The sequence below is a fragment of the Bombus impatiens genome, unplaced genomic scaffold (genome assembly GCF_000188095.3).
Source record: "Bombus impatiens unplaced genomic scaffold, BIMP_2.2 scf_0899, whole genome shotgun sequence".
Classification (NCBI taxonomy): Eukaryota; Metazoa; Arthropoda; class Insecta; order Hymenoptera; family Apidae; genus Bombus; species Bombus impatiens.
This window is the reverse complement of record NT_177318.1, coordinates 1,509,954-1,537,153: the sequence shown is the minus strand read 5'-3', so window position 1 is coordinate 1,537,153 and position 27,200 is coordinate 1,509,954. Positions and strand designations below refer to the sequence as shown.

At 37.3% G+C, this 27,200-nt stretch overlaps 2 long non-coding RNA genes across 2 annotated transcripts; both read right to left on the bottom strand.

Annotated features, from left to right (window-relative positions):
• Window positions 1-3,434: 3,434 nt before the first annotated feature.
• LOC117152259 lies at window positions 3,435-10,111 on the bottom strand. The gene is made up of 3 exons (XR_004462581.1): window positions 8,686-10,111; window positions 7,901-8,610; window positions 3,435-6,989 (listed from the first exon to the last, which is right to left on the bottom strand). It is a non-coding gene; the product is annotated as an uncharacterized LOC117152259 (long non-coding RNA).
• A 1,156-nt stretch (window positions 10,112-11,267) lies between these two features.
• LOC117152262 lies at window positions 11,268-16,601 on the bottom strand. Its single transcript, XR_004462583.1, has 2 exons — window positions 15,408-16,601; window positions 11,268-11,538 (listed from the first exon to the last, which is right to left on the bottom strand). It is a non-coding gene; the product is annotated as an uncharacterized LOC117152262 (long non-coding RNA).
• Between the last annotated feature and the right edge of the window lie 10,599 nt (window positions 16,602-27,200).

The following is a 27,200-nucleotide window of genomic DNA, read 5'->3' as shown; positions in this document are numbered from 1 at the left end:
ACCTAAAAAATTTAAAAATGTACTCTTGTAAAAATAAAAGATCTAAATCACTGCAAACAATATTGTTTCATTGTTCGTGCGTCTATGAAATCTTTTAAAAAACGAGGAACGAAATTTCCCATATCCGAAGTATTTTAAATCTTTGCCTCTATGTGTGCAACGAAACATTGAAATTTTATATGCAATTGATACGCAGTAGTTTGATATCCATAATTGATATCCGATAACCTTGTAGTTTAGAATTAAATTCAGAGTAGGTACAGTTACAATTTTCTTTCGTTGAATTTGATCCATAATCCGCATCACGAATATTAATTCAGTAGGATATTCGATCCGATATTATAAAACCACGAGTTACAGGATATAAAGTATTAAAAATTTCCCTAATAAAACTTATGAATTCATCGAATCATAGACTGTGAATATTTATATATTTATGGGATATTTGCTGGTGAAGATCAGGCGAATGCACATAAGAACGCACATAATACGCAATCTGGCCGAATAACAATGAGGTAATTCCTTTTGAAAAAAATGAAAAGAAAATATGGGACAAAATGTTTTCATTCCAAATATTGTTAAATTCGATGTTTTTGAAAACCGAGGCTCGGACGAAAAAAATCATTTTCTATACTTTCTCCTCATTTTTTCGCAAGAAATCAACCGAATGCCGTCTGCACATTCGACCGGATCGTGTGTATACAAAATATCTAAAGCAATGTGCATTATAAAGAAATAAAAAGAAACGTGATTCCCACTTTAGAAAGGATCGCGAGGACTACTTTCCTCGCGTCATGTGGGCCAGCTTCGCCTTTCCCACACTTAATATCCTCGTTTCTCTTCTCTTCATCTCCTACGGTCGCCGCGTTCCCCAGCTTTTGCTACCCTGCAATTTTTCTGCGGGCCCCACGCCAGGTTAATTCTAGGGCAGCCAAAATGCATCCTCGCGGAATCGTACGAGGCTGTGTAGTCGTTGCGGGCACCGTGGGCCTCTCGTGTGTCTGTAAACAATTAAACTACACAACTTCTCCCCGACCTCTTCGAACGGTCTTCGTCTTTGAAGATGAAGTTGCAGCGCGGTACTGCCAATGGAAATAACTGTACCGCGATGTATACGCGAAAAAGGCGCGGTAAACAACTCCAGCTGCAAGAGTTGCTGCCTCGTAAATTGTCCAGGGAGGGTTTTACGACTTGGTCTAATGTTGGTGTTCCACCTGAAGGGAATTATTCTGTTTTTCAATTGCTGCTGACGTTATCATGGGATCGCTGCTGACGAGAAGCTTGCTAGATGCAAGTGTCTTGGTTGAACCTTACGGTTTATCTGGTTTATATACACAATCTAATAACGGAATAACGCATCAGAATCATATAATAACAGAATTATCGCGTGTTTTAAAAAAGTAGCTATTCCACTAAAAAAATTAAATTCAAACAGAAAAAATCTGACGAAAATAACAAAGATTCTACCGAATTTCTGACTTCCATATTCTTTATTTGGATAAACATTTCGTTATATTCTAATCCGTACTGCCTGTCCTAAATACCGAAAGAAATAATTTATTACAATTTCCTATCCCTCGTCGATTCTATTCTACGGTCTATCAAACAATTCGTTAGAAAATAACAGAAAATTAACGCGAAAGGACGATCGAAAGATTCCTAACTACCTAAAAGCGTGACAAATTTCTGGCAATAGCGGGTCACTTTTACCAACGATTCTTTAAGATTCTTCGATAGAGCGCGTTCCAGCTGCGATGAATTTCGCGTTGAAGAATCGTACGCGTCATCGAACGAAATAAGCACGCGATAGCCTTGGATTTGAATTGACAGAGGTGCGCGGTAATGTCGGAAGAGCTACAGAGGGAGAGTTAAAGATCATCGTTGAATATCGCGCACGTCATGGATTTTACTGGAGGCGTCTATGTACCTTGGGATAGGTGCGTCGTGTAAAGCGGTCGAGGGATCGTCACGGATATCTGTTAAGCGTGGAACCGATTCGTACGGCTTAAAAACCTAACTTCGCAACTACGTTTGAAAAAGAACAAAGAGAAAGGCTCGAACACGTATAGATTTTATCGGCGTCGATCGAAGTTCTTCACGCCTGATAGAGTACATGTACTTGCACGATAAGAAGCTGATATATTCAGCTATACGTTGTACGACATCGTGTCCATTTATTTATTTATTGGCGGGAAAACTGTTGCGGAAGTCTCTCTCTTGTAGAAAAGTTCGACCGAGAAGATTTAGTTCCATGTGAAATAGTTAGCTTTTTCGTTCTGTGCCATTTGTAATTATCTGTAATTCTGTAAATATCTGTAATTCTTTTTTAAATTTGCAATACGCTCTTTGATATACGAAGATCATACGGAAGACAAATACGAAGATCATGGTCTTTATAATATACGGAAGACAAGTAATAATAATTGCCATTATCCGTCAACGCAAAAAGGAAAACACGAATCCGAAAAGAAAAAAAAATTGCGGACATTATTACACCTGAGATCTCATTGTTATTTACCGTGATACTCATTCAAATATCACTTTCTTTCTTATACAGAACAATACTATTTACAACATCCTTCATCCTATTCTTAGCGCCTTTCTCGAACGATTTTTAACATTATACGCTGAAAGGTGTACCATTCGCGCTGAATGGACAGTATCCTTTACGAAAGAAAGCAAAAGAACGAAGGGTGGCTCATTGTGGGAAGGAGACGATGCGTGGAAGTTGTACCACGAGCAACGAGAGTAAATGGATCCTTGAGAAAGGAGGTGGACACTTTCGTGGGCCTCTCATTTCGGGGTCCGTTCGTGCGGAACAACTAAGTGGACTTTGCGGCTCCGTTAGTCGATACTGGTCCCCATTTAAATGCGGCAAGGGCGTTTTGTACGACGCTCCTTATCGGGCAATTTCTTGCAAAATATCGCAGTTTCATTGATCTTTCTTTCAAGTTTCGATGATTACATGTATTTATGTGTTCTTTTATTTCGACAGAAAAGCTACTATCTTCCACAGGTATCAATTTTATATCGCCCGATGTATTATTATATTCAGTTTACACATTCCAAATGAACTGCGAGGCAAGTATTTTTCTTGAAAGCTGTGAGATTAATTACGTATTCCCTTGTCGAGATCAGTTTATTTTTATTTCTCTGAAATACCTGCTTATTTGATCGAAATTAAATGGTGCATGTTCGTTAACGACGGATTTGTGCGAATAGTTTGATTCGAAAGTCTTGTCTTCCTTCTTCTCCTTGGTAAATTATCTTCTTGTTCTTTTGTTTTCTCTTCTTCTTTTGTTTTCTTTGTTCTCTACTTGAGAAGTAAATTTCATCTTTTTTTTTACGAGGAATAATGTTTCAATAAACATTGGAAATTGCTAAATGACAAATAGTGTTTTAGTAGAATCGAGATCAGAGAAGAATAAAGGAGTTAATGGAAATTCTAAAGGATATATGAAAATATTCATATATGTGTTTGCACATTCTCATCACGAAGGGCGTTGCTGACGATATAATTGATGACGCGTTCGATGACGCGACGAGAATACTCTTTCTTCTCTTCGTTGATTCATTTCAGATAAAGGGACAGGTATATCGTTAATTCGGTTATTCGGGCATACAGCTCAATTATTCCAAGTCTGGCTCGTGAAAAGGGTTCGATCGATGCTGGATTATCGATCGATCGACTACCGTGAGTCGGTATAAATCGTTCTCGATTTTTGCTCGAAACCTTCGCACCATCTTGCCTCCCTTATCTTTCGCTCTGAGCAACATCGAGCGGTTGTTTCGTCTTAATGATCTTTGATCGCGATCTATTCGTATGTAAATGAGCAGGTAGGTCAAAAATGTGTATTAAATTTATAACATCGTATTATATCACAGTGGCCACGATCAACGTTACCCGATTTTCTTTATCACGATCCTATCAATTTTGTTGCTATTAATGAATATAAATGGAGGAGAAATATATTGTTTTCAGAAATTTTTTTACAAAAATAATTGGTTTTATAAAGTCATTTGTGTTTCCTGTACACTGTGGTCACAATGTAATTAAAGGCGAAGTTCCAATCTGTAATAAATTACTTTTATACTCAATTTTGAGGCAGTAGCATAGATGTGCGCAAAATTGATGTTGTTGATAAAATTTTTTGCCAAAATAATCGGTGTGATTGGGCCATTTATCTTGGATCTTTTATACCCTGTTATTAGCGATCGTAGTTTGGTGGTGTCCCGATCGGTAATAAACTTTTTTACACTCAGTTTTTATTTAGTCCTTCTGATACTACAAAAAGTTAATTCTATTGACAAAATTAATCGAAAATATCTAAAGTTAGGAAGAATTCTCTCGTAACTACAAGATCGAAAAATATATTTTTTAACGCATGAATGTAAATTGTAACATTCTAAATTAACAGCAATTCATATATTTCTGTTTTTAACGATATAATTCTACGAGCTCTTAGTCGTCGCTGATATTTTACATAAAAGAGAATACGCGCAGTATTCACACAAAATTCCACGATCTCTCAAAAATTCACTTCGTCAACTAAATTAAATACAATAATCAAAGACTCCCGATCTGAAAATAGAATCCTGGCTAGTCCAGGTGGTTAAACAAGAATCTTTTAACCCTTTGAAAGCACGTTGCTTTTTTACCAGTCAAAATATCCCGTTGACACAGCACGATACTGATCGGAGCGTATTTCTTGGCAGACTGGCGAAACCGTCGAAAATCATGCGACACGCTCGTAATAAAGGGACTACTGTCGTTGGTACCAATGTTTTATTAACCCGGACAGCCTTAGGAGGTCCATGTGTAACCAGAAACCGACCGCTGCTCGCCCCAGGACATCTAATTCGTTTCCCCCCTCCTACGTCCAGGTAAAATAATATTCGGCTGCACGTGTTACGTGAACACGACGCCTTCATGAAAATCTAGGACCTGGTATTAGATTCCTTCGTGACTAGGTGCTGATGAAATTTCAAAAAAGTTATAACGAGCCGCGAAAAAGGAAGAATTACTTAACAAAAGAAGGAAGAAATATGCAGCGTGAACGAAAGGATAAAGAAGGAGGTGTAGAGTGTATGGTCGTCTTGCAAAGGACCAAACTACCGTAGATCTTATTACTAGATCGTTCTTTAACGATCCTATTACTAGTTCGAGCGTCGTCTACTTAACAGGTACAGAGTATAGATCATCGAGTTCCGTCTCTTCGTTATTGGACCAATTTGCTTAAAAATGTACATTAATGAAAAGATTACATCGACGACAAGCATCGATCGAACGATACTCGTTTACAAGACGATTTTCGAGGTCCGCGAACGATGGAATTTTAATTGCTGTCATTTCACGAGGCGACGTCGTGTCATCATCCTGCGGGAGACACTGATAAAAATACGGATGATGCCCGTTGGAGGCATCAAGCTGGACACGCCATGGAACATCCTATCCGATGCATCTCTTGGTCATGAATTCGATATAAAGGGAATGCGATAAAGGGAACGATAAAAAGACGGAATGTCGTTCGAGGAGGAAACGTGTTGTCGTTTAGGGCAGAAAATACCAGGCGATTCGCGAAATGCTACGACCAGAACGTATAATAAAAGCTGTTGACAGTAATCCCGGATTGTAACGCAAATTAAACGCCGGGTACCACGAAGCGCCTTCGTTTTATACTTTTTCCCGATTTAATTAGTCAGTTCTTCTATTTGTACCTGTGGAATGTGGTTTTCTAGTTGCCGAAAAATTGTCTGACAAACGAGCGAACTGGATCTTTCAAAAGAACATCGAAGCAAACTTTATTGCGCGATTGAAATATTTTGTTTACTTCTTCTGCATCTGTCCCGTCTTATCATTGGTTTGAAAAATTGAAGAAGCGCAACAAACGTGAAGAGATATAGAAGATATAATAAACTTTAACGAGCGTAAAATATATTAAAAGAGATAGAAGAATATCAAAAAATGTTAACAATGTTGATCAAACGCTAATCTCGCTAATAAAGGAAAACCCCAATTGAACGAATAAAACCAACTACGGGATTCGATGTTTCTAAAAGAAGAGACATAAGAATTTGACCAAATCATAGTAAGAACAAAATCTTACTATGTTCACGTTGTTAAATATACTGGTACATTACCGATAAAAAAAAAAACGAAAAACCTTTAACGCGGCTATCAAGCATCGTAAAAACATAACGAAACAATTCCCATGTTCAACTTACAAGATTTTAATACGAATAGTACCACAAATCTTTCCGCGAATATTTACCACCAATCAATCCGTACCTATGGCTCGCCCCCGAAATTTCCATTCAGCCATATCTCATCGAAACACCATACAGCCAGCAAATAATCATTTCCAGGCATCCGTACGTGTCGCGGACAGCAGACAATACCGGTCGATCCGTCGAATAGCCAGCGATTTTCTAGCCGTTGAATTAAAATTCCAAAATTTCGGACGATTCGCGCTCGAATTTCGGCTGGTATTTCACAATGGCGTGACACAGAGCCGACCGCGTGGCTTTCATCCAGCCTGTGTGATTGATAGCAACCATCCCTCCTCCTCTACTCTCCTCTCTTCCAAACTTTCATCCAGCCCCTCTCGTTTCTCTCTTTTCACTCGTGCAACCCTTGTCATAGCTTTTCACCCATAGCGCTGCTCCTTCGCCAGTAATCAACGACAGTCCAACCACTCCATTGCGGATCGCACAAAGGCACTGCCGGATCATTGTCCTTTGAAATGGATACGGACCAGGAATTCCAGGCTTCTCCTCGAACCAACGGAATGCTTCTTGTTCTGGTAGACACTATCTCTCCTCGGGATACTCTTATCGGGACGATAAACGGGGAAGCACGTGTATAAATGGGAAGGGAATCGTCGATCGATGAAACGATCCTGCGTAAAATCCTGGCCGATGGAAATATTCAGATCGATGGACGGGTAGATGGAGTTTTGCGGAACTACAGCGAACAGCTTCGAACGATTCTGTATGAAAGGAATTACGATGAGTTCCGGATTGGACGAGTGTTTCAGCGTTTTCCAGATTTCAGATTAATGATTACACGGAAGTGTTTCATTTTGATACGCGATGCGACTTTGATGGATTTTATCGATGGTTGATTGTTAATTTTATTCAGGAATTTTAGGCCTGTTTCGTTGTTTTCATCGGAGGCTGTGTGTGTATGAAATTGTTTGAATTGATTGATTGATTTTGATATCGTGCTTTGGATTGTTAGATTTACCGTAGCTTCTTAATTTGTTTAGGAACTTTCCTATCAAATATCGTTGATTGGTTTATTTAAGATATTTTCAGGAGATTTAAATAGATTTGAGTTTCCTTTGCGATGGATTTGTTGGGTTCCATCGATAGTTGTTTATTAATTTGGTATTAATTTTTCGAGGTATTATCGATGTTTCAATTAATTTGAAACATACAACCACGTTATTTCTTCGCTTCGCAAAATTCACCTGCCATAACTAGCTTGCGATATTCTAAATCTGCTAACTCTTTTGTCAGAAAATTTTCGAATACACGTAGATAGAAAAATTCGTTGAAGTGAAGATAAATCCTGAATTCTATTATTTCTATGTATCGATATCTGTTTCACGCCACGACAAATTACTACAGACAGATATAAACTCAAAAGACACGTTCCAAATATTCCCTTCGCTCGATTCTACGTAAATATTGAACAAAAGCACGAAGAAAAATGTCTCTAAAATTAACTTAACACACACATGCGTAACTAATTGCGCCCTCGGTCCTAAATCTAAATCTCGCTCCTCGGTCTCAATTAAAAGCTCCTTAACTTAACTTCTAAAATCTCCAACAAATTGCTCCGCGTACCAAAGGAAAGTCTAATAAAAATAATTCGCTAGAAAAAACAATTCCTTACCTTGCACGGTAACGTCAGCTAAAAAAAAAGCGTCTGCACGGTAGTCGATGGTAACCTATAGTCGATTCCTGGTTCGAGCAAACATTATCTTAACTCCCAGCCCGGTGTAGTCGTTGGCGCACGTGGGTAAACATCCTATCCCTCGAAGCATCGAAGAACACACTGCGACACTTGGCCGCGTTTCCTTTCACCATTCTCCAAAGCTGCCACTATTCATTGGTAATTTCCCGTGGTTCCAGGCCAGAGGAAAGCGATGGCAGTCGATTGAAAATCCCGACGAAACGGAGATTATCGCGACGAGAAAAAGCCTGGAACTGGGCACCGCGGCGGCTGCATTAGCGCTTAAACTGTTTTATCAGGCATCGTTGATCGAGATCAACCGATAGGGTATGAATATGTAAATGACAGGGTGGCTGGATCTCAGAGCCAAGACTACGAGAACGCTTCTTAACCATTCCGTGATCCTGCACCGCGGATCCGCTCGCTCTTTCTGTTTTCGCCGCCGCGAACCGATCGCCCCGGGCTTCACGGCTCCGCGAAATTGCGCGAAGATTATCGGCACCAGGAATATTGGCGAGTATCCCGGCTATCGATCTCCGTTTCTCGATTCGTGACTCGAAACGGTACCGGTATCGAGCGGTTACAGAGGCTCTTAACGCCGTTTACTCGTAAGTCTTCTCAGAGTGTTTCGAATAGACAAGTCGTGAGACCTACGAATATCATTCATATTTTAAACTCATGAAAGACTAGTGTTCACGATTCCATTCATTGTTAGTGGTACGTACGTTGTGTAGATTTAATTATTTAATTCTGCTCTTATTTTACGTTTCTTATCGACGTTTGCATACCTTCCGGATATCCTCTTCGCAAATTTTAAAATATTCTATCTATGAAAAGCGTAAAATACATAAAAGCTACTAAAACACAGATAAATATATTTCATACCGGAATGAAATATCGAAACACTATCTTTGGTATCGTTAACTATATTCCAATGATGCTTATTCAATTATATATCTACGTTTTCGGGTTAAATTGAGTTATATCGAGCCACAGTAAGGTTAAGCAATTCTGCTGTCGTAATTGTTGCATTTTAGTTGTTGTGCCATTCGATGAGAATAATTTAGCGATGGATATATGCAATAAGAAATAACGTGACAACGAAAACAACGAATTCGAGCCATCGACCGTATAAACATCTACTCACACCAGTATCCTTCCTCGTAGCTCTCCAAGTCCTTATCCTAAAAAAAGACTCATCGTCGTGCAATTGGCAACCAAATTCCCAGGAAGAAGACTGTCGAAACCCGCGGGCCTCGATTGCACGTTTCAAGGAACCACTGCCCGTAGGCCTTGAGTAATCCAACACCCAGACGACGTCCTTCTCTTTATTTCGTCGCTCGATCCATCCTTTTTCCTTCTTTTCTCTTATTCATCTTCTCGATCTTCCTTTACCCATCGTCGTGTTCGCCTTCGTCTTCGTCAAAGACCTCCCCTAGACGGGGCATCTAGTATCACCGACCAAAAAGAAACGAACCCCACGCTGAGTCCCATCGTACGGGCTCTCCAGCCACAAAAATAGGTTGCTTCCTTCCGCTACCTTGCGATCGCGTATTTTTTTCACTCTGGTACCCACGGAACGTGCATTAGCTGCAACGGAATGTCCCCGTTTTATCAGACTCGTCTTTACCTGTTTAATTAGTCAGTTTGCTTATTTATATTTAGACTGCGGATTTTCATGCAAATTCATATTTTTGAGAACGTAAAAGAGCAAGTAGAACCTTGGTAGAAAATTGATTTACCTATCAAGTGTTATAGAAAGCACTATACTTTGAATGTTTTACATATTTTTTCATATTATGTGCATTCTGCATTCTATGAAATTTTGCATTTTCGAATTTCCTGTAAACGAATCAAAATTTACAGTCTATTTACATTCGTAGAACGCGATCTTTGTGATTATTAGAAAGTTGTCTGAGAAATGAGTGAATTTGATAGTTCGATCTTATAGTGTAATTGAAATATTATTTTCTTGTTGTTCTACTTGTTTCGTATTATTATTCGCTTGAAAAAATATAAGAAGCATGACAAATGAAAATCACAGGAACAGAATATCGGTACATCTTTGTTGCTTTTTTTTTATTCTAGTAACTAACACTTTATTTTTATTACTAAAATCGCTTTATGACTAACAAGGAATATTTCAATATACTTATTAATTAAGAAGACTATAAAATCCAAAAATATAAGCCTTCTGAAAATAACCAATAAATCTACGATGTTTTGTAAATTTTGACAAATCAGCGACATAATATTATACAAAGATGTATATATATATTTAAAACTAAAATCAAATAAAAAATGAGAAATTGCTAATGTAAAATTCATTAACAACGTATGTCGAATTTTAAGTCCGTTTTTTTTGTGAAACATGAAAAATATAACTTATTACCAGATTTTTAAATATTAAAAATATTAATCAAATATAAAATAAGCTAATTCCATTCACTACCTTACGATCACATATTCTTTTTCACTTTGGTACCTATGGGACGCCCATTGAGTGTCCAATAGGCTATGAGGACTCCTCTGGTCCACGCGGCGCAAAATCGTAAAGTCAAAGAAATATTAGACACCCTGACCACCACGCGACTTATATTTAACGACCGGCTTAATTAATTAAACATCCCCAACCGAGGTCGCCATCGTTGCTGCTGCCGCGCCGTTCCGTTTCTTCGTGGCACTGATAATTGGCCAAGCCTACGTCGCTGCGTTCGATCCGATCGTTAAGCTCTTTGATCTGGGACCGATAACGTTTCATCCCGCTGCTTTTGATTTATCGCGGTCCTCGTTACTCCGATCCGGTTTCTTCATATTTTTACGGCCATTATTTGATCATCGAACGGTAGCCACGGTTTATTTTTGGGACTACTATTTGCACATATATAGTTAGGTTGTCCGGATTTATTTTATAGGGATTGGGATTCTTTGTGAGAGAAATCAGGGACGGGATCGAGCGTTTATAATTAACGCGCCGATTAGGATAGTTTGGTAATTTGCAGAGATATTTTGTATCTCTTATTACTGTTTGCAGCGGTTTATATTTTCCATTATTGATCGTACTTTCTCTATCCTCCGATAATTTCTTACTCCCTGTTAGATATTTATTAGATTGAAGAATTTTCGTTTCAGAATTACTGTTGTTTAATAAATTACAACACCTATTTTATAAGACACAAGCTGGGGTTATAATTATATCCACGTTGAACGTTTCCGTTTTTTGTAATGTCATGAGAAGATATTAAATACAAATATCGTCCATTTACCACTGCCCGTAGGCCTTGAGTAATCCAACACCCAGACGACGTCCTTCTCTTTATTTCGTCGCTCGATCCATCCTTTTTCCTTCTTTTCTCTTATTCATCTTCTCGATCTTCCTTTACCCATCGTCGTGTTCGCCTTCGTCTTCGTCAAAGACCTCCCCTAGACGGGGCATCTAGTATCACCGACCAAAAAGAAACGAACCCCACGCTGAGTCCCATCGTACGGGCTCTCCAGCCACAAAAATAGGTTGCTTCCTTCCGCTACCTTGCGATCGCGTATTTTTTTCACTCTGGTACCCACGGAACGTGCATTAGCTGCAACGGAATGTCCCCGTTTTATCAGACTCGTCTTTACCTGTTTAATTAGTCAGTTTGCTTATTTATATTTAGACTGCGGATTTTCATGCAAATTCATATTTTTGAGAACGTAAAAGAGCAAGTAGAACCTTGGTAGAAAATTGATTTACCTATCAAGTGTTATAGAAAGCACTATACTTTGAATGTTTTACATATTTTTTCATATTATGTGCATTCTGCATTCTATGAAATTTTGCATTTTCGAATTTCCTGTAAACGAATCAAAATTTACAGTCTATTTACATTCGTAGAACGCGATCTTTGTGATTATTAGAAAGTTGTCTGAGAAATGAGTGAATTTGATAGTTCGATCTTATAGTGTAATTGAAATATTATTTTCTTGTTGTTCTACTTGTTTCGTATTATTATTCGCTTGAAAAAATATAAGAAGCATGACAAATGAAAATCACAGGAACAGAATATCGGTACATCTTTGTTGCTTTTTTTTTATTCTAGTAACTAACACTTTATTTTTATTACTAAAATCGCTTTATGACTAACAAGGAATATTTCAATATACTTATTAATTAAGAAGACTATAAAATCCAAAAATATAAGCCTTCTGAAAATAACCAATAAATCTACGATGTTTTGTAAATTTTGACAAATCAGCGACATAATATTATACAAAGATGTATATATATATTTAAAACTAAAATCAAATAAAAAATGAGAAATTGCTAATGTAAAATTCATTAACAACGTATGTCGAATTTTAAGTCCGTTTTTTTTGTGAAACATGAAAAATATAACTTATTACCAGATTTTTAAATATTAAAAATATTAATCAAATATAAAATAAGCTAATTCCATTCACTACCTTACGATCACATATTCTTTTTCACTTTGGTACCTATGGGACGCCCATTGAGTGTCCAATAGGCTATGAGGACTCCTCTGGTCCACGCGGCGCAAAATCGTAAAGTCAAAGAAATATTAGACACCCTGACCACCACGCGACTTATATTTAACGACCGGCTTAATTAATTAAACATCCCCAACCGAGGTCGCCATCGTTGCTGCTGCCGCGCCGTTCCGTTTCTTCGTGGCACTGATAATTGGCCAAGCCTACGTCGCTGCGTTCGATCCGATCGTTAAGCTCTTTGATCTGGGACCGATAACGTTTCATCCCGCTGCTTTTGATTTATCGCGGTCCTCGTTACTCCGATCCGGTTTCTTCATATTTTTACGGCCATTATTTGATCATCGAACGGTAGCCACGGTTTATTTTTGGGACTACTATTTGCACATATATAGTTAGGTTGTCCGGATTTATTTTATAGGGATTGGGATTCTTTGTGAGAGAAATCAGGGACGGGATCGAGCGTTTATAATTAACGCGCCGATTAGGATAGTTTGGTAATTTGCAGAGATATTTTGTATCTCTTATTACTGTTTGCAGCGGTTTATATTTTCCATTATTGATCGTACTTTCTCTATCCTCCGATAATTTCTTACTCCCTGTTAGATATTTATTAGATTGAAGAATTTTCGTTTCAGAATTACTGTTGTTTAATAAATTACAACACCTATTTTATAAGACACAAGCTGGGGTTATAATTATATCCACGTTGAACGTTTCCGTTTTTTGTAATGTCATGAGAAGATATTAAATACAAATATCGTCCATTTCTATATCTACTCCTATTTTTTTTTTTTTTTTTTTTTTTTTACATCGAATACAGTATTATTCTTATCGTAATGTTGTTAAACCAGTTATCACCGAAGCACTAATTATATAATTCCTATTAAACTCGACTAATATCCAGAAATCTCAAATTACGTAACGTCTAAAAAGTTCCGCGACGCATCTCAGACTTCCTAGTAGCCGCGAAGAACGTCAACAACCGTCATTACATACCGCGTGAAAAGAATGCCCCGAGTGGCTCGCGGCTGGAGCTTAAAGAATTCGTCTGAAACTGACGATTCGTAAGAATCGGTTCACGGTTCGCTTAAATACGTGGAATCGCGTGATCAAAGACCACGCAAAGGCATTAAAGTGGACAATTAAAGCGTCACGCGTTCGCGAAATTTCAGTCTTGAACGACGCCGAGCGGTCGAAGGTGGAGCAAGAAAAGGAGAGAAGGAAGAGTGGTGGAAAGATCGAGGCGGTGGCGAGGCACGTACTGCTCGCGTGTGGTCCATCAATCACGGCGTGTTCCCGGCGACAGGTGGACACCGGGGTCGATGGAGAGGCCACATAATTGGGAGAATAGTGCCGGTTTGCTGGTCGGCCGGACGCACGGTCATTTATCTTGTCGCGATCGACCGGCCATCGACGGTTCGCCTCGATTCGAGTTAACGCCCGTGAAATCGTGCGTCGCTCGCTGCCACGGAAAATCTCGTCGCACCCCTCTAATCGATACCGGATACTATTTTCCTCTTGTTACGCGGCCGTTTTACCAGCTGTCTCGCGGATCAAAGCTCCGGACCCAGCGGTCCGATGAAAGCGTGAAGGTACGATGTTACGGGACCCGTCCCAGTCGGCCCGTTTAAAGATTCCTCGATTTTTCCACCCTTTTAGCCACTTTTGAATTTTTTTTTCTTTTCAATGAGTACACTTCAAACGTTTATGCAAATTTTATGTTTTCACCAACATATTGTTAAAGTATGCGGAATCGCACATACTTGCATATAATTGCATGGAATTGTACGGTACGTCAATTACGTTATCGTCGGGAATATTCTTGCCATGGTAATTTGGTATTATTTATAATTTTTGTTTAACACAGTACAGCAATTTAATATTATTATCTATTTCATAGTATGTTTAATTAAGTAATTTATCTTTAAACTATAGTCTCGAAATCAAAGAAGCAATTTCTCATGTCATCCGTATAATCACGATGAATGTAAATACCTCTACGTATTTATAATATACTTGCCAAGGATGCGTTGATCATTTTCGAAAACATTTCAGATGCGATTAGACGACAGGTTTAACGCGTGTATAACGAAGACTCATTAGCCGAGGAAAAGCCTTAGACCTTCTCCGACGAATGCTAAATAGCGTTTATAAATACATAATTACAGTGATTGAAGCAGAAAGCTTTACAGGCGTTGTTGCCACGTTTCAATTAACGAACAGGTGTTAATCATTATTATTCACAACAGCGGGGCATTCTCGTGCTATTTGACCTCGTTCTCGACATTTTTTGGACGTATTTATAAAATTCACTATCTTTTTATGTTAATCGCGTGTATTTTTCTTGCCTTTCGCAATGATCGTTCTTCAAGATTTTCTATCCAATTGCAAGTAAATTGTACAAAATAATTATTAATTCTTTATATCGTCATTTTCTTTGAATTAAGTAGCTCTTCAAGTTGAAGATATATATATATATTTCCAACAATCAACACGTTGAAAACTTTAGATCGAGGAATTCTGCAAAGAAACAAATTTATTTATATCGATTTAAATTATTAATCTAATTACCAGATATCGAATATTTATCCATTTATTATAAGTATAAATGTGCTAAAATATATGAAATAAATATAACACGCAGGAATATACAAAATATCCAATTAATACTTCTATAGTACTCGTTAACATATTCAACTGAGTAGAACTTATTGCTTATTTTCAACTTTTTTAACTATATTTGTAAAAGTATGATCTGTAGTTTAATTCATAATTTCGCAATCATCTACTACCCAAAAAAGTAATTCGAAGTTTGATTTTGTGCAATCAATATTTTTAAAAACTGTAAATACGACTGAACGATTAAAAAATTGCTTGAAAGAAATTGGGTGGATCTTGACTGTTTATCATTATACATAATTATGTTTATCACTTGTATCAATAGTTATAAATCCGAATTTACCTAAATATCCACGATCTAATGTTTACCACGACAATATCTTCATTTAGGAATGTCTCTTAGGAATGTTACTTCTGCTACTTTACATCGATCTTATCAATCCACTCCTGCACAAATCAAAAATATCCTCATAAAATCACCGGTTCGACATTCCCCTTCAAACATCCTCCTAAAATAAACCGATGAGACGATACCATTGCAATAAACTATCAAATCTCTGGTATTTTCACCAACCCTGTCATCCCATCTCTTTCTATCATCAACATTTTCCCAGCAATACGTCAACACGTATTCTTCGATGATCTAAAAATCGAGTTACTTATCTATCGACTAAAAGTGGCCCGATATGGCGAAACACGCTTCCTCTTTTAAATATTCGCCGCAAAACCGATCGACTGAGCAACGACGACATTATTTCTCGATGTTCCATCACGGACAACGTTTTATCGACCAGACGATAACAGCGTGGCCACCGAAAAATGCGACGAAACGACGGGACCGATAAAACGGACGCCCTATTTCCTGGATAACGTCGCATTAACGACCTTTAGTCGAGCGCACACGCACCGCTATTAACGCTATCACCAGCGCAGTTACCGCTGTGGATAAGTAGCTACTTGATGCACTTCGAGCAGAGTTGCATCTGCGACTGCCGATCTGCTCACTGGTTAATTGCACGCGTATAAATAAACCTCTTTATTTACACGCCTGTGCCAAGATTGGTCTCTCTCTTTCCATTTATCTTCGTGTTTCTTTCAGTGTTCCTTTGATATTTTCCTTCCTTGTTCCGAGCGTGGTTCCTCTTCTCCTTTGAAGGAGACGAGAAAGATAATTAAAGGCAGTCGCATTAATTGCGTCGATCGAACGGCGTCGTTGGAGATTGAAATTTCGGGATAACTTCGATAGCGGTGGCTCGTGTAAGTAGCCGTGTCACAGCATCGTATTTTCACGAGCGAACGAGTTTTAATTGATAAACAACTGTCACACGGCTCGGAAGATTGGATACGGGGGAATTAATAGCGAATCTTGGCTAGTAAATCGTTTGGATGTTGCGTTGAGTGGCGTAATAAATTAAATCATCGAGAGGTGATGAGATAGATGTCTTGGTATATTGCGTCCTGTTTTGAGATCCTGCACGATCAAACAGATTATGCCTTATGGCTAATGATATTTCATTTAAAAGCAGTTATATTAATTGCTGTTTCAATAAATTCGTACGTAATACGCGCATCGTAGAAAGAGAGAAATTGTTGATCTTGTATTAAATATTTCTTCGCACGTAGATATATTTTATATAGTACAACTTTTGTAGAAGCTTAATATTCTTTGATATAATTTTCTTTAAGGGAACTTATCGTTTCTTTTCTATTTTTTTTGTGTGTGTGTAAATCTTTTTAGATAAATTAGTTATTGCTCTTGACTTCTTACGTTGTGTCTTCTCATAACTAATCCAGAATACAGAGATTTGTAAGCTTACTTTAGAATTTACTTATCTAATGAAATTAAGGAATTAATAAAAGTGATCAATTCAGTTTCTGACGAGCTCATATAAAGATAATTGTAATCACGTTTTAATAATACGTTAAGCAATCCCATATACGTTTTTCTCATTTTCAACGATTACATGACCACGTTCCACGACTTTATACCTTTGAATAAACAGAAACCAACCGAGCAAACAAGAAACCAAACCATCACGATATAATCACACAGTGTTCAAACAGAAAATTTTTCCGGAATCACTCGACTTTCGTTTCGCAAGCCCCCGAAAAATTTTAAAGCACTGTATAGATTTGTAATCGACGTTGTCACGTTAATTCGATCACCCTTTAATCGAATTCCTGGGATGCCTGTCTCGCTGGTCAGCCGGGCTTTGATCGAATATAAAATTTCCTCCGGCAAATACAGAGCTTTTTCAATCACTGGGACGAGGGAGAGCAAGGTTCGGCGTGATCTGTCACCGATACATGGCGCGGTTCGCTTCCGTCGAATTCCCTAACAAACTTTGTCAATTACGCCGGACTGTAAACTGTCAGTCCCGTGTACCCATCTTAATTGAACGGCCACGACCGATCCGGCCACCGCTAAATTTATGCCGTAAATAACGATCCGACCGTAAAATCCGAATAGTGTATTGCGTAGGTTGCAATAATTTATTTTCCGAAATGTTTAGTTTAGCAGGTTGTAGGTGGAATCGAACGCAGCGTCGAAAGTACGGTTCGATACGAAACGATCTAACATTGTCTGTATGATGATTAACTGCTGTCAGTCACGAAGGTCTACGTATAGTACTCGTCGAATTTTATGTATCTAACTTACCAAAGAAAACTAAAAACTAGAGATTATTTATATTTACATATTATAGATGCAATTGTTATTAACGTATCTCTAAGAAGAATTAAAGAAAATCCAATTTATAGCAATTTTGGGGTAAAATTATGTTACAAATTGTAAGATCTTTAATTGTTTCGACACCAAAAATCAGGACGAAGTAGAAGGACGTTATCGATGCTTACGTAGCGGACAGGGGGGAGCCTACAGGATGTGAATATAATATTCAGTCTACTATTTTTATGATTTCATGTAAATATAACATTGTGTTTTATGTCTTTTCCCCCCTTTTTTTTATAAAGATAAAAGCGAACAAATCGTATTAAAATTTTAACAATACGGGTCTCAGTGTGTCAACAAAATTCGTAGAGCTAACGTTTTTACTTAAACTTTTGCGTAGACTTTCGCGACTGACTGTATACAAGAAAAATATAGGATTGGAAAGACGAACGACTTTTTACATCTTGATATTATTAGTTTTCAACAAGTATCGTTGGCTCGTACAGAAATATATAATACTTTAAATCTAAGTTAGGACACTTCATTTTAGGATATTAATTTGAATTTGTAATATAACTCTATAAAGCAATTAAAATAAAGCTAGTAAGATTAGGGATAGGGCAAGATCGGTGGTTTATATGCGAAATACGTAATTTGATACGGTCGATTAAAAAGATCGAACTCATCTATTGATGGTCAGTTAATAAAAATCCTGCGAGTATTCCCGGGAGTGAAATAAAATTATCGACGAGCACGACAAAAGTTGAAACATGGTTCCAATTTGCTCGCGCAGTACCGCCCAGTACCTATAGTTCATTTTAACGACGAACATTCTCGTCTGTTCAAAATTCATCGAGTTCAATTATGTTACAATGGACCAAAGGTTTTCTACGATATTGAAATTCACAGTTTGAATTTTATATCCCGAAGAAAATAAAACAGTAACTTTAAAGCACTAAAAAGCACTAAACTATCATCGTTAATCCCTTTATAGCTAATCCAAGTGTCATTTCTCAACCATATCAACCCTATTTGGAACATTCCAATTACAAAAAATACAACAAACTATCTAAATCTAATTATTCTAATACAATGTTTCAACCCTTCTTTTTAATCCTATTTCTAATGCTCATACAACGTCATACAACGTCATAAAGCACACCCCAAAAATTAAACTAAAATCACCAACTCTTCTATAATTGATCATTCTAAAGCAATTTTTCAATTAATTCCGTGTTTGTTGTAACGCACGATCAGCCTAATATTTTTCATCGTCCGATTACACAAAACGCATAAACCCCAATTCAGCATCTGAACGAACCTACGTTTCTGCCCGTTCCCCATTCGTCGCGTATCTTTTCCACCGTTTTCCCTCGCTCTTACCTTTATCATTTTGCCGCGGCATTGTGTCAGCTTCTTTGCGAGGGGAATCGGTCTTTTTTAGCTGGTTCGCGAGCCCTCGAGAGACACGCGTAAGTCGTATCGACGAAACGCAACAATGGCGCCGCGAGATTTCGCTCGGAATCGTATCAATCGCTGTCGTGGCACAATCGTTTCTCGACGTGTTACCTGCTCTACGCGAGCCCGTTCTCCTCATTGTCGTCGAGGGGAGAGGAAAAGGCATTCACAATGGGACCCCATTGATACGCCATCGATACCTGTGGAGCACGCCGATTCACGTTCCCGTGCTCGTGCATCGTTTACGTGCCTCGATAGTCTGCATCTCAAAGGGCCACCGCGAGAAAATAGAAACGGGCTGACATCGATGCTTGTTAACCGCTTATTCATATACCGTGCAGCAATGCCTTTGGTATTAGGTTTTAGGGGACGGTGTATAAATGGCGATATTTCGGCGATTAATGTGTTTACTTGTGGTATGGTAAATCAATTTAGACGAAGGTTGGCTTCGAGGATGCAGATAGGAAGGTTAAAGATCGGCAAATGCGATTGATCTTCGTATATTTTTCCTGCAAATGTTACATCGAAAATTATATATCTATTGTACTAGTATGTGACATACTATATTGTAGGATCATTACTACAATTACTTTATTTACAATAAATGGATTAAACAGATGTTGGTTAAACAGAAAACGATGGTTATTTAACACGAACTAATCACGATAACGTATTATAATGAAGACAACTAGATAGTTAATTTGCAACTCTCGTCACCACGGATCCAACTCTCTTTCTCACGCGAACTACACTCTCTCGACAACGCTAGCAACACTCTCACTTCTCAACTCACAATGACTGTTAATTCGTTTTTGCCCCTTAACAACCCCTTGTCTTTTGTCTTAGCCCCACCACGCACATGTTCCGCAAGCGCTTGTTTATAACTCGTCCGACACCCCCCAGGCCCCTCGCCCACGATACTACAATATTGATGTACTATTGATATGAATGTGATCTTTAGATAATCACGATAAAAAAGATCACTTGTAAATTACAACGTAAATTTCTGCATATACTGTGTAGCTTGGTAAGAAGATGTTATTACATGATCGATTTTAATTCTACAATAAGAAATTCTACCAAAAGATGTACAACATTAAATCGAGATTACTTGGAAACTTAAAAAGTGTAGTAAATTATTTGTCCAGGAATTAAATATGATTCGAATTCCTAATTGATATACTATTCTTTATAACAATATGAAGTTTAAGTATATGGATCAAAGATAAAACTTTGTCTTTCAAATATACGATCTGTGATTCCACTTTAACGAACCAATTTGACAATGAAGTTGAATAAAATTATTGTCATTAATGAATCGTTATTGCTTTCGTAATTGTGCCCTAAGCATCCACTCTCTTTTACAATTCATACTTCATCTATTTTAACGATTTTATTCAATTTACATTATTTTGTTACATTTTTCGTAACAGCCTCTCTCTCTTTCTCTGCTTATTCGCCAGCGTCATGTTACAGTTTCAGGAAATTATTAAAAACAGAATTCACTCGTATAATCAATAATTTAATCATAATTTCATTATGTACCGTTTCCATTCAAGATATACAGAGATATTCGCAAAAACATTCAATTTTAACAATTTTATCAGACTCACCCCCAAATTACTTTAATTTATAAAAACATTTCGAACGGTTGCGCGTCGTCAGAATCGATCAACCCTTTCCCTCTTGCCAACATCGAAACGCGCGAATGAATATTTCATCCCTGTGCGCGATTACATTTCAAACGGACTCGGCTGCTTGTACAAGTGTCTCGCTCGTTGGCCGCATTAAAAAATGCGTTTCCTGCTCGCAGCGCGATTTCCCATTGCGAGAAACATCCATTAAAGCTGGTCCATTGTATCAAACAATGCTCGTTCCCGTTTATACCGCCATCGAACACGCGCAAACAACTACGAGTGCCCGCAAACATCCCCTGCTGTACGAGCAGGTAGCATCTCGGTCGAGGAGAGAGGAAGAATAGAGAGGAGAGAGACGTGGTATCGATACATGGGACCCTTCCTAATCGATTAATATCAATGCAATAAACGTCAATGAATATCCAAGGGATACATTGGCTTTGCTATCCCGCGCAGAAAAATATACACCTCTTTATTCTGTGAAAACACGCGACATACCCTTTTGGTGTGTTTCCTCTTGTTCGAAGTGGCAATATAAATCTCAACCCTAAGTTTCTTACTCGATAGGGATCTCTGTGGTTGTTGATGGAGATTGTTGGAAGCGTCGATGTGTCCTTGATTGGGTTTTGGAAGGATAACTGTTTGGAATAAGGGTAAAGTGGAATAGTATGAAGATGGGTGATTAGGGGTAGTAAAATGTAATTTCGCTGGCAGGAATATTCATAAGTTGTAATTGATGCTTGTAATTTAATTTGTAAAATAGCGATGTATTTCGATATCGATGGATTTTAAGTTTGATACAATAGGGTGCGTTTACGTACATATATAATTTACTAAATTTGAGAAATTTAGTTTTATATGTTTAATACGTAAATTTATTAAATATTGTACTTGAATGATCAATGGTACAACATAGATATTTCAAAATTCCAGTTGACTTTAGAACTTTGCTGATGTCCCACCTGCTACATGCACATATATACTATATCACTGTTCGCAAATAATCCACACACTTTTACTTCGTTTTATTAAATGATTTATCAAAATGTTTCACTTTTACAGTAACGAGGATAAATCTTTAATGTTTTCTAATATCATGTAAATCACGTAAACGATAGGATCTTTCATGTAATCACAATGACAAATATTTAGAAGGATCTTTTTCATCTAACTTACAATTCAATCGATTTGTTAACATGGATTGAAAATTTTTCAAGAGAATCAAGGAATGATACCAGAACCGACAATATCATCGACAGTGCATCAATTATGTCGTTACGTATTAATTTTGTATGAGAATAAGTTGCATAAAATTTGAAGAATATACATACGATGTTGATCCTAGTCGTTAAATTAATTTCAATCTTACTCCTTATTATTTTTCTAATTCGAACTCATGCTCGCTCATAAATGTATAATTTGTAATTTTACGGACTAATACTTGAGCTTAATACTTAAATGAATTATTTTGCGATAACGCAGAAGAGCGACGCGATTCACGGACACCGCATTCGTCATAATAATAGGAACGATCGAAACGTTTGGGAAACGAAGGAGGAGCGCTTTTATCGTGAATTAATACCGTAGCAATCGTCTGCTTGAAACGTAAGGGTTCAATATCTTTATTGTCAGCTCGAAAGCTTCTCGAGCGGATGTACTATTAAGCGAGACTCTACGGAATGAAGTACGATAAAAGAAGCATAAAAAGCTGAAGGACATGGAAGCCTGATACATTTCAGAGGCATTAAAACGTTCGACGCTACCTTCGGCGTAATGTATTCTTAAATGCACCCAGATTTAAAAATAGATTTCCGTTACGTGCATATTAAATTCCTACGTACCGCGAATGATTAATGCTCGATGCGTAAGTAACTTCATGGAAATAGATTAATCCGAGACTCTTAGTTTATATATTTCATGGAACAAATGGATTAAGTATTAAGCATCATACCTTTATATTTTTTAATGTAAGTTACTTCTTTTAATTTCAGATAAACGATATTAAGTATATATTTTATACGTATACTCGCATGTTCTTGAAATCGTGTTTTATTTATAATGATGACGTCTGCAGAAATGACAGTCGTGTCTTTGAAACATACGTCGTCAGTTTACTAAGAGAGCGACATGTTTAAAAAATCTTCGCTTTTACAAATTATCAGATAGAATTATACTATTTAATAAGAGCAATGTCATAATCCAAAGTAAATTTCAATCCTTTTCGTGTTAATAATAAACAATATACACGATACACGAAAAAGGCAAAATTTGTTGATTGCTAAGTGGTAGTATAATTAATAATTCTCTATTTCAGACTGGTCGATCTTAAAGTAATTGCATAGTCATATTATGTATGTCATCGTTTCAGCAAAAGCGATTATGTACAAATTTAATAATGAAGGTTATTCTAAATAGTTATAAACATTTTTAACGTTTCATTATTATTATCAACATTTATAAGTATCTTCGTTGAGTATTTGCAAATTATTTCACCTAGTTTTGTTACTTCAACCTCGAATGTGTGATTCAATGCATACGTCATTAGTATTCCGAATTCCACCTTTAGATAAGAATTATATAATTGTAATCACTTCTTTACGATCAAGCTCTCACAGACGCTCGTCTTCCAATTAAATCCGAGAAATCGTTGAAGAACTACTCAAGTAAGAACCTAAAATACTTTTTCCTTTGCCTCAATACTTCTTTAACCAACATTCACGATTCTTTCTTACGCTACCTACAATAGCCTCTTAGCTACAAAAACGGTACACGTATACAATTTCCTATCACAGCTGGGCTCGAATCGCAATTCATTTAAAATTACGAAAAAAACAGATAAAGATTCATCGTCTGGCATATGGGCCCAATTTCGTCTAATTTACCGGCGTGAAAGAAAATTGCTTCCTACTTTTTACTACGCGCATCTCCACAAATTATGTTTAATCTGCAATTACGTGAAGGCATCCGCGGTAAACTCGGTACGATAAGAAAATGGACTCTCCGTGAACCGATCCGCCAACGCAAATTTTAAAACCGCGTTTCAACCAGTCTTCGTCAAGTCGCCGAATAGATAAGACGTTCTTTAATACCACCAGTCAGTTATATACGTATATACAGATATCGCCAGTGTAGTTCAAACAGAAGTTAAACATACAAACATAAGTATACACAAAACGACCATTAGAGTTGTCGTGATGCGAGTCTCATGTTTGTGTATCTACAACAGCATGGAAACCGAACCAGAAATTCCACCGATACAGCTAAACGTCTGAAAACTGGGAACAACTTACACGTGGCAGAATCTGTCAAACGCTATAAAACTATAAACGATCACAACGACGAAATGATCAGAAACAAGCCAACGAACTCTGCGCAAAACCCAGCTATAAAGAAAAGAAGGAACGTTTACTCACACGCAAACGCAATAGATACCATCACAGATGCACATACATATAATCAGAAACAGGAACAAAAGATGTACCCATAAGTAACATAGACAATGTCTTGTCAGTACCAGACGACAGTCAAACTGTCACCGCTAGTACTATCGAAATAGCAAAACCATTTCTTCTCTCCGTGCAGGCACAAATTATTGTACCACTGATAGGATTAATGGAGCAACAAGTAATTAGTGAAATTCTAAGATAATTAAAAAACAGCCAAGTAAAAATACAGCTAAAATCGTGAGAATATTACAGAAAAATAGCGAACCCGTCAGAAATGCAAATTTTCACATGTATCAATTTAAAACAGATCGAAGTTACAAGATAATACTCCGAGAAATAAAATCACTGAAGAATGAAATCAGTGCAATCACTCTGACAAGGCAAGAAATGACATAGTCAAACGCGACATCAAGCAACCGTTATCTCTGTTTACCATTGAAGCAAATAATATCAATAAAGACACATATATATATATAACACAGAAAAACAGACGGGGACAGGTTTAGATCACTGATTAGTAAAAAACTAAATTGTAAAATCCTATCGAAAAAAGAAAACCTGAACACATTGGAAATGCAACGGACTCTCTAACACGAATAATCCAAGAATCAGCTTGGTCATCCATCTCCGCCATCGTTAAAAATCAAACCGGTCTATCATACCCAGATTGTATTTTACAAAAAATAAAACAAAAAAGAAAAGCAATATCACAATGACAACGGTATAGAACAAGAGAGAATGAAATATAGCTGAATGCACTTACGAAAGAAGTTGAAAAAAGCCATACAAGAATATTGCAATAAAGAATTTAGCAGATCTGTCTCCAACTTGACACCAGACGGAAGATCACAAATTATTCATTAGGCGAAGTATCGAAAAGATTAAAAAGGCCAATAGTGCTGACACCATCAATAAGAAAAGGAGACAAGTTGTTGAGCAACGACTTCTCTGGAACAAGCCACGACATTTGCAGAATATCTACATCAGATCTCTCAATCAAACGTTATGACAACAGGAGCAATAATAACAACAAGTGACATCATCGACAACAAGGGAGCGGGCAGTAAAATACGCAGCACTACGAAAAGAAAAATAAAACGACTAATTTCAACAATCAAAACTAATAAAAACCCGGGCTCTGACTTAACCAGCGGGGAAATAATTAAAGAACTTCCAGACAAGGCTATCAGAATGATCACAATAATGTTTATACGCCATACTCAAAGTATATTACTTCCCAAGCACATAGAAACTCCCTAAAATAACAATACTGTCGAAATCAAATAGAAACATTTACGAATTCTCCTCGTACAGACTCGTTTCTATCCTACCAATATTATCTTTATCTTTGTGAAATTAATATTAGATTGCCAGTTTGAATTTAGAGAAAAGTAGTCCACGACAGAACAGGCTCACAGATTAATTGACAAAATTATGATTACTCTGGAAAGTCAGAAATACTACATACATCTGTTTTTAGACATAGAGAACATGTTCGACAAAGTTTAGCACGAAGGTTAACTGAAAACCATGAAACAGCATTTCTCAGATGCAATTTGCCAACTACTGAAATCTTACCTAAATAGCAGAACATTCTACGTAAAAGTAAAAGATTCGTACTCGGATATACAAGTAATAAACGCTGGAATACTGCAAGAAAGCATACTGAGTCCAGTACTTTGCACTTTATCCACAGCAGACATCCCAGCAACGCCAAACACTACAACATGCACATTCGCAGATGACACCGGAATAATAGCAATACATAAAGATCCACAGGAAGCAGTTAAGATCTTACAAAGCCACATAAGTTCGCTGGGAAGATGGTTGGTAGAGCATAGAATAGAAGGTCAACTATAACAAACGTAATTGTTTTTTTCATCCTCCGTAAAAGAGACGCTCTAAAAATCACACTTCGCAACAACGAAATACCGCAGATAAAAATGATCAAATACCCGGGACTCCACGTTAGATTCCAAACTAACTTCGAAACAGCACATACACAAAACAGTACAATAAGTAAGAACCAAAAGGAAAGATATATACCAGGTACAGAAAGCAGGCTATTAATCTATAAAGTCATAATAAAACCAATAATCACGTATTAGCATCTAATTGCGGAGTATAGCGGCTAAAAGTTACATCGTCAAAATAGACGCTATGCCACCAATCATACTTCGTACCACAGTAGACGCATCTTGATACGTACGAAATGAAAAGCTACGTAAAAATTGTCAAATCCCCGCTGTAAGTGAGAAGATCCAGCGAATATTCGATGGATAAAAAACAAGAACAATAAACCATCCAAACGCACCAGCCTATTCATTATACGTCGATAGTATCCGTTAGAAAATTGAAAGAGAAGAAGTCACAGGACTCAGCGACGCAAGATCAAATATAAATACATTTTTGTAACATTCAATGAAGATATGATCCAATGATATTAGCAGTCAATTAAACGTTACCTTTAACAGCTAAAACAAACAGCCGAATGTCTTATAGAATACATTTCAAGAATCTGCTAGGAATTATTTGAAAGGAAAAAAAGGAAGAAAGAAAAGAGAACGTCTCAACTAGCTTCCTTTTTCTTTTTCATTTTATCTTCATCGCGAGTACCGTGCTCGTAACCTTATCGCAAACACGCTTTGCTCCGTTTGAAAATAAATATCATTTCGTTAACTTATTCATCCTTTCTTTCCTCTTTCCTTTTTCTTTCTTTCTGTATTATTATCTTAATGACCAGGCGTATCTGGTGCTTTCTATCGAACCGTGAATTACGTCAGTCGATACGCTAACATTGATGTCACATATAATGCACGATAACAGGGACGGAGAGAAAGAAAGGGGGAAATTAGTTTGCTATTTTGTAACACATTCTGGCAGGTTGACATGCACATCCGCCTTTAACGCGAGCAGAATCACGG